A 14,062-nucleotide genomic window follows, 5' to 3' on the forward strand; every position below is an offset into this window, starting at 1 on the left:
CCTATTTCTGTGATATTTTATTTTATTTAGTGTGTACAAACATTTCAAGAAATCAGTCCACCATTCACTTATAATTTTGATCAGGTCAAGATTGGGTAGACTAGGGTCATAGTCAGTTTTAAATTTATAATATATTTTTTTCTTTTCTTGAGTCGTATCATGTAATTGGGTGGATATCTTTATTGAGTAACCTTGCACACATATAGGGGGAAAGAAAAAAATATTTTTGCGAGAGTTTTTTTTAAGTACATTGTACTGTACAATTTTGGCTTCGTATTATATAACCTTGTTTCATATTATACGATCTGTTGTGCTTTGCAAAACCCTAGCCACCAGATGTTTAGAAAGATAATAATTAAGTGTTGATCATACATTATAATTTAATTCATACTATGCACCCTAATTAAAATCTTTCTTAATTAATCTCTCAATATGAGGCAATCAAATTATGGAAAATTATTGGGACCAATCGTACTGTACTATAAAGTTTATACAATACAATTGGCCATGTACGAAATTGGTCATTCGAGAGATTGTACCAAATGAAATCTATGAATTTTGTACTGATGGTATTATACGATGTCTATAGTTCTGAATGATCGATAGTGTACGAAGTTGGTCATCCCAAGAAAATAGAAGAAATTTTTATAGTTCGTACCATATGATGTTTTGATTGTACTATACGAAATCTTATAAAGGTTGAATAGTTCATCTGCACGACCTTGCTAGATGAGTCTAAATTACATTAATCATATGATATGATATGTATATTGTATGGTACAAATAGAAGATAGAACTCTTAAAAATTAGGGGTTCTTGAAGCCCACTACTTAAGGTTTTCTAATACTTCTATTCGAAGATCTTTGGCTATTGAGAATTCAGGAGAGAGATACTTGAGGGAGAGAAGAAGGAAAGTTTTGTGAGAGAAGAGAGGGAGATTTTGTGAGGGAGAAGTTGTGAGGGTATTCATAAAGTTGCTCCAAGTAAAAATCTTGTCTAGTATCTACAAGTGTATGTCTGGATTTTCTGTGGCTCTGGAGAAGAAGTTCTTCAGCAAAGATCGTGGTTCTCTGACCATCACCTAAAGAGTGAAAATAGAGTTTTGGTTCTCTAAACATCATATGATGGGTGAAAATAGAGTTGTGGTTCTCTGACCTTCACCTGGAGGGTGAATATATAGTTATTGTTCTCTGACCATCACTTGGAGATTGAGAATAGAGTTGAGGTTCTCTGCCTGTAAAAGTGTCATGGTTCTATACTGCACCGGGGTGATAAAATAGTGTCTGTACAAGCTTCTCCACCATGCTATGAGATAAGTGATAGAAAAAGGAGAGTCACTTCTTTTTAGTGTAATACTTAGAGAGAAACTCTCCAAGGAGTGGATATATGTTAGGTTGACCGAACCACTATAAATTATGGTGTGTTCATTTTGATTATTTTATGTACTTTATTTTCTTGAATGATATGTATAGTTAAAAATTTTGATTTTTTTGTTATTATAAAATTTACTTATTTTCATATTCGTTGTATCAATTATCATGTGTGGGATTGAAAAGTTTTTAAAGAATATATTTTCACTAAAGATTTGTTTTTAAAATATCCAATTCACCCTCCTCTTGGTTAGCCTTGGGCTAGTTCTTAAAGGTCTAACAACCTTCACCAACTTTCGGGACCGATGTTTAGAGCATATCCTAATTGGTCCCTTAACTTATGTTGGGTGGAAAATGCTTAAAAAGAAATGCAATTAAAATTTTAGACTCATTTAGTTGATTTATAATGCGATGCATACTGATCGACTCAATGAGATATATAAAATAATATATAGCAATTTTGAAAAGGCTTAAAAATAATGTTTCCCTAGAGATTACACATCCCCTTTACAGGATTGCACCATAATAGGTCAAGTGGGCTGACAAAACCCGCAAGTGCGGAGGTGCCTAACAAGGAAGAGAAGTAAATTAATATGATTATGCACTCTTGACAATTACGAGCTACTTCTTAGATCATTAGAGATTCTATGTTAGCCTAAAAATTTTAACTAATTTAAGTAGAAAATATTTTTTAGCATACCCTCACAAGCCTCCGGTCGTATCCAGGTTAAATCAAAACTCGATATGCAAATCACCAAAAAATTAAGAAAAATAGGTAGTCTTAATTGCAATCAAATTAAAATAATCAAATCAATCAATCAAATTAATTAATTAAAATAAATGTTCATAGGCAAATTGCTTGTTTATTATAACCCAAAATTTATAGAAATTAAAAGCAGCCAGGTACCACTTACAACAAACCCAGATTCTAATCCTAAGAAAACACAAGTGACTTTGAGTGGGGTACCCACTCTTCGTCTTAAACTCTTCATCCTTTTCCTCTTCAATCTCATTGGATTTATCATATCTGGATATCCAAATGAAAAGAAACTATCCCTTAAAGGGATGTTTTCTTTGCTCATAGGATATTGAAAATCATCCTAACTTTAGATGTCAAAATGGAAAGAAACCCTAACCTAAGGGATGTTTTCTCTTATTTGGACTCCAAGTTTGATGCTTGTATCCCAACTCAAAGACACACTTTTACAACTACATTATAATTGAATTAAATTAATTGAATAAAAAAGAAAATCTAGACTCTCTTGTAATGTTATCCTAAGAAATTCAAAATAAAATATATCCCAAGAAATTTATATATTTGTATTAAATTAAATCTCAGCTACACTTGGGTATGCTCATTTGATTTCAAGGGAGACTTGAGCAATTTTAGCACCAATATAAAGATATGTTGATTTAAAACACTTTTGCCCCCTTGATTTTAGCCATATATGAGCGTGGCTACCTGTAGAAAACACAGTGAGCAAACAAATCATTCCCAACCTAAGGGTATTCTTTCATCCATTATGTCAATTCACAGATTGCAGTTAAAGTTAGCAAACACTCACATAATTGAATTTTTAATCACAGCATGCAATGAAAACTCAGAAAACTCGTCACATTGTAGTAAAGAGTAAACAATAAACTAGCCTAGACTAGAGTTGGTTATTCTCGCAAACCATCTTAAGTGTGTGACATAGGCTATGTGGTTTGGGTATGTCCTAAACTTGGCAATTTATTGAAGTTTTCTAATATTCTGATTTGTTAAAGGTCAAAGGGAAAATTTATGTTTGAGTGTAAATATTAGGGTATTAAAGCTTCTTTTATTTATATTTTAATTATTAAATGGTTACTAGCTTTACTGGTCATCGGGACTGTGAAGTTTATTTCACCTTCCTTTTTTTTGAAAAGAGCAACTAATTGCATTAATAACTAAGAAAATAAATAAATTACATAGTAGATTTCTGCTTTAAAAAGTTAAATAAAGGAGGAACCTTATTCAAACTAAAGTCTTCAAAAAAAAAAATATTAATAAGAGCAAAGTTAGCACACATGTCAACTAACTTATTAATTAATACTTCTATATATAATATTAAAAATAACATAATTAAAATCCTTGAAAAAATCTATGTCTTCCACATCCTTGGTGCCATCATTCAGAGCATGGTGAAGAAATCTAATAACATTAGAGTTGTCGCCTTCAATAATAATTCCTTTGTATTTGAACATCTAATCTTTAATAACTTCTTTCAAAGATTTGATAGCTAAGAGCTCCAATTGTGAAATGTCCCAATGGATAATAGACTTATCAAACGCCAACAAGAATCTTCCTTTGTAACCGCGGAACACTCCACCAATTCCAGCTGTATATGAAGAACCAAGAGAAGCATCAGCATTAAACTTTAACCAATCGGGTGGAGGGGGATGCCAAAGAATAGACAATATGATTGATTGGTTAGCATCCCAACTGCCCAAGCTAAAATTACAAGATATTTTAGAAAGCGAAGAGTAGCTAACATCATTGGAAGCAATCACAGTTGTGCTCTCTTCCACTCCTTCGTGAATGAGTTTATTTCTAGCCTTCCATGATAGGAACACATAATTGCAATATAAATTACGAAGCTTATAGTTATGTAGAACCAGGGATTCCAACCACTTACAAAAATCTTCAAAATTACCAAACAATGGGATTTCAAATCCCCATTTTTTAAATATAGGAAAACTTCTTTCAACTTGACACATTTGATAACAACATGTTCCGCATCTTCTATTCCGTCCCAGCACCTAGGACAAGTTTCATTATCTTGCAATCTTCCATAGGATAAAAAATGGCAAGTACGAATTGCATTTTTAAATAACCTCCACCAGAAAACCTTCACCCAAGAAATTAATCTAGCCTTTTTGGTCCATTTCCAAAATCTGAGTTCATATTGATCTTGCTGCAATGCTTCAAACGCCAAACTAGAAATGGTTTGACCAGCATTCTGGTAAATAAGCTCCAACCTTTCTTCATGAAGTTGTACTTTGATATTTTACTTGTTTAATCAATTCCACCATACTTACCAGATAATTTCAATAGCTCATCTACATTCCAGCTATCGTTTGCAATAAGTCTGTCCACCAAGATTACCTCATCACCTTGAGGCGCCACATTAGTTGGCCATTTGTTGATGTATTTGTCCAAAATCCAATTGTCTTTATAAACATCAATGGACGAACCATTTGCAATGATCCACCTAACAATAGGATTAAGAAATCTCCCACCATCAATTATTATTTTCCATGAAGATGAGCATCCTTTCTTAGAATTTCCAGCCTCAACCGAAGTTCCATACTTTGGAGCAAGGAATTTGTATAGTAGAAATTTCTTATCTTGTACAAATCTCCAAGACAATCTAGCTCTTAGAGCAGCAACTTTAGATGTAGAAGAATACAACCTGTGCCCTCCCCATTTCAAAGGCTTGCATAAATCAAACCAGCTGGCATAATGAATACCCAATATTCCATTCGACTTATTCCGTATGAAGCTCCTACACAACTTATCAATTTCCTAAAGCACTCCTTTATGAACAAGGGAATGTGTGCTATGAAATGTTGGATAAGAAAGCATAACTGATTTGACCAATGTGAACTTACCAGCCAAAGAAATGAATATGCTACCCCAAATTTTAAGCATCCTCATTGCTTTGTCAATGATGAATTGAAATCAGCAGCCACTAATCTTCTTAAAGCAATTTTTACACCAAGGTAATAAAATTCTTTAACAAATTTAAAGCCCAAAATATGAGTAATAGATTTCCTTCTCCTTTTATTAACAAATTTACTAAACAATATGGTAGATTTGTTAACATTATTACATTGACCAATCCAATCACAAAAGTCACTATGTATTCCCTTAATCGCCTTTGCCGCCTTCTTATTGGCTTTAGAGAATATAATAACATCGTCTGCATATAATAAGTGTGAGAACTTTGGACCAACTGGACTAATGCTAATCCCAATTGAACTTTGAGCAAATGCATTAGTAAGTAGTTGAGAACAAAGAATGAAAAGTAGAGAAGATAATGGACAACCTTGATGGAATCCCCTCTTGGCTTCTATCCATTCTGAGAAGTTGCCATTAATAGTCAATGAAAATCTTGGATCTTCAACACAGTCCAAAATGAGATTAGAAAATTTTGTAGGAAATTTGTGGAACATTTCTTGAGCAACCAACACATGGTCCGAAAGAGATCTACCTTTAATAAATGCCACTTTCTCCTCAGAGATTATCTCCCGGATAACAGATTGTAATCTATTCAAGATCACCTTAGCCGTCACTTTGTAGGCAGAGTTGCATAAGTTGATAGATCTATAATTAGAGGGAACCAATGGGTTGCTCACCTTAGGAATGAGAACTATTAAGGTATATTTCTAAACTTTGTCCAACTCACCATGACAAAGAAAATGATTTATAGTATTCCAAAAATCACCTTTGATAATGTTCTAAAAAGCTTTGATAAAAGAATATGATATACCATCATATTCGAGAGTAATATTACCACCAGATTATTTTAAAACCAACTCCACCTCCTCCACGAAAAAAGTCCCTTTCCAACAGACATTTGTCAAAATTGTTCAAGCCATTCAATGGCATTGGCCACCCACCTAAGACACGGCTTCTCTATTTCCATTTTGGGTTGAAGAACCGAAGGAAAACATCCTCTATTTGCTTTTTCTCTTCTAACATAACACCATTATCATATTTTATTTTAACAATGTTGTTTGAATTCCTTCTAGCACTAGCATAAGAGTGAAAGAACTTTGAGTTGCAATCACCCTCAACCAGCCATTTGACCTTTGCTCTTTGTTTCCACCATGCATTCAGTCGAGCCATAGTCGAGTTCAGTTCATTCACTTTAGCTTTTTGAATCCAACATTCCTCTTCCGAAAGAAATCGAACATCCAATTTTTTGATTTGAAGCTTCATAATATCTCGCAATAAATAATGTTTTAAATGGTTCAAATTCCTGAGTTTGGCCTTACTCCAGAAGAACAGAGATTTTAAAGCTCTTTTAAACTTGATATTAAGAATATGAGAATAGCTTCCAAGATAAACCTTATTCCATTCTTTCTTTGCCACAGTTAAAGAAAAAAGTAATGAGGCCCAAACATCCTCAAATCTAATGATCCTTCTAGCCACTGGATTAAAATCAAGGAATTTAAGTACAATTGGACAATGATCCAAAGCAACTCTAGCCAAGTGTCTTACCACCATATGATGGGAAGAATTTAAAGTTGTTGAGTTAAGGAAGCACCTGTCCAATCTCTTAAGAATACGAGCCCCTCTAGTTTTGTTATTGTACCAAGTAAACTTGAGGCCAATGAACCCTACCTCATGGAAGTCATTATTAGAAAAAAAAGGCCTTCATGTCTTTAGGCCTTCGGGAAAACAGAAATCTTTTTCCTCCTCTCTTGTCCTCCTTAGAAATCAGACAATTGAAATCTCCTCCCACCACTATAGGAACATGAACTGTAGAATGCATTTCCAACATCTCCCATAAATTCCTCCTTTTATACACATCTTTATTTCCATACACAGAAGCAATCCTCCATGAACCTTTGTTAATGATTTCTAAATCACCAATAACACATTGAGAAGATGACTTAACTACAAAAAAATTAGCCAAATGAGAATATCATAAAATAATAATACCTCATGACAAGCCATTTGAAGTCACAAGAAAATACTCCAACCATCACCAATAAGAAAATTGACTTCTTTTCTATCAAAAGAAGACAATTTAGTTTCAACCAAACCCAAAAAGAAAACACCATACAATTTAACAAACTCTTTAAGGTATAAAGAATCACCTTTCTTCCTGCTCCTCTATAGTTCCAAAATGCTATAGAAGACATTATTGAAAAAGAGGGGAAGAAACCCCCATAGTACCTTTCAACTCCATATCCAATCTTTTGCTTCTAGGATTTGAACTGATTGGGCCAAGGCCTTTTAGTTGTTTTGATTTTTTTTTCTTTTTAACTTGATTGGAGCCACCTTCCTTACTTCCCATACCACCATCCCCATTCATATGCATGATTTTCGAGCCTCCATTCTCAATAGCCGCCTCAAAAGGCACCACCACATCCTTCAGATTATTTTGACTTATTTGTCCTTCTTCAACCACATTAATTAGTGCATTTAACTTGTTGTCATTTATAGGAATGCTGCAAGGAATAAAACCTTTACCCACATCAGGTTCGATCACTTGAATTAACTTGATAAATTTACCGTGAGAATCCATAACAAGCTCTAGAACCGGTTCAGCATTATAACCTAATATAGTCTCTTTTTCCTTTGAGATCATCAATACAGATTTTCTCCACACAGCAACCTCTTGTGGATGTTGATTGAACTTTTTAAAGATAGGAATTTTAAACCTCTTTCTTCCACGATTTAAAAGCATCCAAGGACCATAACCTGTTTTGTCAATACAGGCATCTTCTACCACCTTCTCTTGAGTACCATCTACCATAGCTGGATTGTTAGGACTGACCATCTTTTCTCGTATACCCGGATCAAGTTTGGCCTCTAAATTATTTTTACCACAATCCTTCTTGTTATGTCCAATCATTCCACAATTGAAACAAAAGTTTGGCATTCTTTTGTATTATATCTTTTGAAAGAACTTCCCATAACTTCCCTCCACCCAAACACCTAAGGGCAATTTAGCATCCAACTTAGTACAGACACAAATCCTTCCAAAATCTCTTCTTCCCCACTAAAACATGTTCCCATCAATCAAATATGACATTCCAACTATAGATGAAATTCTACAGATATTGATTTTGTCCCAACATTGTAGAGGAAGGTTATGCAACCTAATCAGAATAAAAGGCGTTAGATCTTTAAGTGAGGTAGGAGAGAAGGTTTGAGACCATCTATCTACTCCAATGATTTGTGCGTTAATGAACCAAGGTCCGTTAGATAAAACATATTCCAAATGCTTAGGCTAAAAAAAAGAGCAACAAACCCATCCCATATCAAGCATTGAAAGATGGAACTTGCCAAATTGGGACCACTGCCTTCTTAGTTCCAAGCTAATCACAGGTAAAGGAGCTTCTCCACCAAAGATTTTTAACACCAGAGAGTTATGAAGTTTTTATGAATTATCCAATTCATTTTGAACATGAAGCTTAACAGTAGAGCCATCCTCAGATAAGTAATCACCCAAATCCAAGTCAGAGACTTTAATATTCTCCTTCTTACTCCAAGCATTTTGTTGAGAAATACTAGAAGGACGAGCTAGGACTAGAGGGAGAACATCAACACAATCACCAAGATCTCCAAAATTACAAGTATACACCTCCATCAAATCCGAAAGTAAATCTTAAATCTTCAAAGCATGTCTCTTGCATAATTCTTCATCATTTATGTCATTCAAGTTAACACCTGCAAATAGCTCTTCCTTCAAGCTGGCTCCTACCAGAGCATTGGAAACCAATCGATCCGAGACCATACAGTAAGAAGTTTTATTAACAAAATTAATAATTTCAATCACTGGTCTCGAGGAAGGAGAGGAAACAGTATTTGATTCTCCCCTTGAAACTGGATTCAATCCAAATTGAAAATAATTTTAACATTATCTTCAATTATAACATTTTTTCCTTTACCAATAACTTCACGCTCCTACTTCGGCAAACAACCGTCTTCATTAATGATTAAATGCATACAAGATTTTGCCTTAGGTTCTGCAATTTGAACAAAGCTTGATTTTCCATCTCCAAAAAAGGTGGATATGAAGAGAACGAATGAACCGGAGCAATCGAAGCACTTGAAGAAGAGCGCCGATCATCTAGTGGCCCACCGACCAAAGAAGGACAGTGACCATCCACCACCATGAGATCACCGAAAATCCCATGAAGATGAAAATTTGAAATAACACAAATTCTCATAATTTCTTCAGACATTCTCTCTCTAACTTCTATCAGGTAAAAAATTACTTCACATTCCTTGGGGCTAAGCTAATAGCCTCGAAGGCTTGAGTCACCTAGTAATAACAAGTGTTAATTGGGTTGATTTAATTGGTTAAGGATTAAGGGTTGAAAAAATTTAATTAAATGGGTTTAGTTGCTAATTTGGATGATTAAATTAAAATTTTCTAGAGTTTTGAGTAAATTGTTAAATTTTAGGCATTTTGGAATATTTAGATTATTTAAATATGTTAATTAAAGGGTTAAAAGTTGACTTTTAGAATTAAAATGAATTTGAAAATTTTAATATTTTTTCTAAATACTAGCCCTTAATATGAGTAATTAGACTCTAAATTTGCTCAATTTAGAAATTTTTACATTAAGTTATGATTTTTTGAAGTTTTCACCCAGTTTGAACTATATTTAAAAGAAAAGTTGACTTTTTGACTTTGAAATATTTTTTGCTATATGACATTTTAAAAAATGATAGATTTTAATTGGAGTATAATGAAGTTAAGTTTGATTAAATTAGATTTTTCTAGAATTAATGGTGATTTTCCAAAGTCAGAATATTTTAGAATTTTTTAAATTGCTTAAATAAAAGGTTTGTTTAGATTTTGATCCAAATTAATTCTAAACCTCTTGGAATCACCCTCAAAGGTCAGAAATGTCCTAAGGAGTGGCTTATAAGTATTTAGAAAATTTTTTAGAATTTTAAAATATGTTTAATTAATTAATAAAATTAATTGTTAATTTACCTTAGAAATTAAATTAATATTAAATTGAAGGTCTCATCATGAGGCTTTTATTTTATATGAAAGGTGGTAAATTTGTATCCAAATCGTGTCAGTGTTTTCTTACTCAATGTTACAAATAAGAAAGTTAAAGTGTTAAAAGATATACATGTAGTCAAATAATATCTAGATATATTTCTAGATGATTTGTTAAGATTACCATAAGAAAGATAGATAGATTTTACTATTAATTTATTACAGGGTTCAAAACCAGTTGCAAGGCACTATACAAAATGGCTGTTAAGGAGATACATTAGCTAAAATGTCAACTTTAGAATTTGTTAGATAAAGGGTTTATCAAGCCAAGTTCCTTGTGATAAGGAGCTATAGTATTATTTATAGAGAAGAAAGATGGGAGCTTATAAATGTTCATACATTATAGGGAATTGAATAAGATTTATGTTAAAAACAAATATTCATTACCCATAATTAATAATATATTTGATCAACTAAAGGGAGCTACTATTTTCTCTAAGATTGATTTGCATTCTGGGTATCAACAACTACACATTAAGGAGGAGGATGTAGTTAAAACTACTTTAAGAAATAGATATAGCAATTATGAGTTTGTTGTAATGACATTTGCAGTGACGAATGCTCCAGCTGTCTTTATGGACTTGATGAATAAAATTTTCAAACCATTTTTCGACATTTTTATAATTGGGTTTATAGATAATATTTTGATTTATTCAAGAGATAAAGAGAGTCATTCTAGTCATCTGTTTGCAGTATTATAAATACTTAAGGGGAATAAATTATATGTCAAATTATCAAAGTTTAAATTTTGTTTGAGTAGAGTAAACTTCCTTGGATATGTGATTAGGGGTGAAGGCATTTCAATTGATCGAAATAAATCCAAGCTATTACAGAGTGACCAAGGTAAACTACAGTTTCAGAAGTGAGGAGTTTTCTAGGTCTTGCTGGTTATTACAGAAGATTTGTAAAATGAATCTCTTAGATTATAATGTCGTTATCCAGACTAACTCAAAAAGCAGTAAAATTTGAATAGAATGATCAGTGTGAATGAGTTTTTTAGAAGCTAAAGAATTTTTTAAGGGTTGCCCCAATATAAAAAAAAAAGGTTAAAAAAGATTTCAAAATTTATGTGTTGCTTTATATAGAGGACCTGGATGTATAATAATGTGGCATAATAGAGTGGTGGCTTATGCTTCAAGGCAATTGAAAGTTCATGAAAGAAATTATCCCACCCATGATTTAGAATTAGCACTTGTAATTTTTTCACTCAAAATATGGAGACATTATTTATATAGAGTTAGATGTGAAGTGTTTACATATTATAAGAGTCTCAAATATATTTTTAATCAAAAAGAGCTTAATATAATGTAGATAAGATGGTTAGAGCTTATTAAATATTATGACTTGGAAATACAGTATCATCTTGGAATGGAAAATGTTACGGCAGATGCAGTAAGTAGAAAAACTCTTGGATGAGTAATTTGGTTGATTACTTAGTAGGAGCAGATAATTAGAGACATGCAAAGACTAGAGATATCAGTGGTTAATTAAAAGGACATTAAATATATATTATTAAATCAAATGATGATATAATTCACTTTAAAGGATAGAGTATTCAATTCATTGTATCAAGATGTAAAATTTTAAGACATCATAAAGAAAGTATAAGCATGATAATTAGATAATTTTGTATTTGATGATGAAGGATTACTAAAGTATAAAGGCAGAATTTGTATTCCAAAAGTTGGCAATGTAAGATAAGAGATATTACAAAAAGCTCACCTCTCTAGTTATGAAATTCATCCATACAATACAAAGATGTATCAAGAACTAAAAGGGTTATTTTGGTGGCCAGGATTAAAAAGGAGTATTGTAGAATTTTTGGTAAAATATATTCTCTGTTAGATTATTAAAACTGAACATAAAAAACTAGGTAGTCTACTATAACTATTACTGATACATGAGTGAAAATGGAAAGAAATTGCATTGTATTTTGTGATTGGATTACCCAGATCAATGCAGATTTGGGATGTTATATGGGTTGTCATAGATAGATTAACCAAGTTAGCTCATTTATTACTAAATAAACAGACAAATTCAGTGGAGAAATAGGCAAAGATATATGTTCATGAAATTGTGAGATTGCATGGAATTCCAAAATAAATAGTTTCTAATAAAGATACCTGATTCAATTCTAGATTATGAAAGAAAAATTAGTTTCAATAGTTTGTTATTTTTCTTCACATCTAATGTTAATGATGAGTTTTTAAATCCTTGCTTTTCAGCTCTCCCTTTACCATCATATCAAATGGTATTACTCCTTGTGTCATTATAAAGTAAATTAACATTCATTAAGGTTTGCTAAAAAGCAACAATTTTGTGTCGAATATTATATTCTTCTTCATCAGTATTTACTTGATTATGTTTCACTACACGTTTTCCTTATTGTTACACGATTAAATTTAGATGAGTAAGACTATCCCCCTCCTATCTCATGAATCTCAAATGACTCTTAAGCTCAAGGGGAGCAATCCCCCCCCCTCCCCGCCCCCACGCACAAAAAAAAAAAAAAAATAAAAATAAAAAATAAAAAATAAAACTTTTTATATGATTCTTTAGATAATTTGTCCCACTCAATTTATTTTTTAACTCTTTAGTACAAGAGGGTTATTAGGTAATCCCCCCCCCCACTAAAAGTTTTAAAATACTATGGTGTTTAGGCAGTATCCCACAACAAATAGTAAAGAGAATTCATCATTTTAGTTATTAATTTGAATTCCAAAAATATTCTTATAGCAAAATTTATTCTGAGGGCCCTTCCCTCGGAAATTGATAGAGCATGACAACCGTTCCAGGGGGTGCTACCTCCTTGGACCCCCGACATATCTGTAAAGCGTATGACAATCAAGGATATGAACAAATATGAGTCAAACCAAATTCGAGGCAAGTCCAACATGCATTTTGAAGAAATTGAATGATTCATCAATTGCATCAATTTTTTTTGTCGCTATTGACCCATATTCTTGTAGTGAAGGGTCGGGCCAAATTTGAGCCAACACAAAAAGTTACTAATAATGTTGCCCAACCGCACCCCCCCTAACATCACCACCCCTGAAAAATAAGACTGGTTCCACCCCTGCTTATATAACTACTTTGCTACTATACACGTGAAGATTTATTGAATAAGATTTGTATCTAATTAATTGTTTGTTTTTTTCTTGTTACTATATCTCATCTATCTCAATGGAATACAACTCTTCTTTAATGATGGACAAAACTATGAGATTATGGATATAAAGACCGGGCACCATATAAAATTATACGTACACAATGCCTATAATATATTTTTGAATAAAATATTATTGATAAATTCATGAACACTAACTTACATCTTGAAAATATTTCTATTCTCTTTTAATCATACAAAACAATTTTTATCAATCATTTGGAGCAATGTTATTGCTCTTGATATATCATCGAAAAATTATCTTGGTCGGGCACGAATCTCGAGGCAAAAATCAAGTTGAAAACTTCAAAAAATTAAATTAGAGACCATTTGAACTCCGATTTCAACAAACTTACAGTCAAACTGAACATCTCAGAAATACAAACCCAACGACACCAAGTTCGACTCAATCCGAATCCAAATGAGTCCAAATCAAAGACCGAAGCACATTTGAAGGGTTCAAACTATAATTTGGATTACCAAATGGCTTTCAAACAAGATATGCTTATATTCAAATCGAGTGACTCAACGAGGCAAATTCAATGAGCTTAAGATCATCGATTTTTGATATCATTAAGATATTCAGATGCTCAGTAAACAATCCATTATCGAGGGATTCAACATCGACCGTCCATCAGAACCACTCCGATTTTACCCATGATAGTCTGCCCATGACACTCTCATAAAATTATAAATAAACCCCTCATTTCTTATAGAAGGGACCCCCAAAGATGGGGGGGGGGGGG

The sequence above is a fragment of the Dendrobium catenatum genome, unplaced genomic scaffold (genome assembly GCF_001605985.2).
Source record: "Dendrobium catenatum unplaced genomic scaffold, ASM160598v2 fragScaff_scaffold_1557, whole genome shotgun sequence".
Classification (NCBI taxonomy): domain Eukaryota; kingdom Viridiplantae; phylum Streptophyta; class Magnoliopsida; order Asparagales; family Orchidaceae; genus Dendrobium; species Dendrobium catenatum.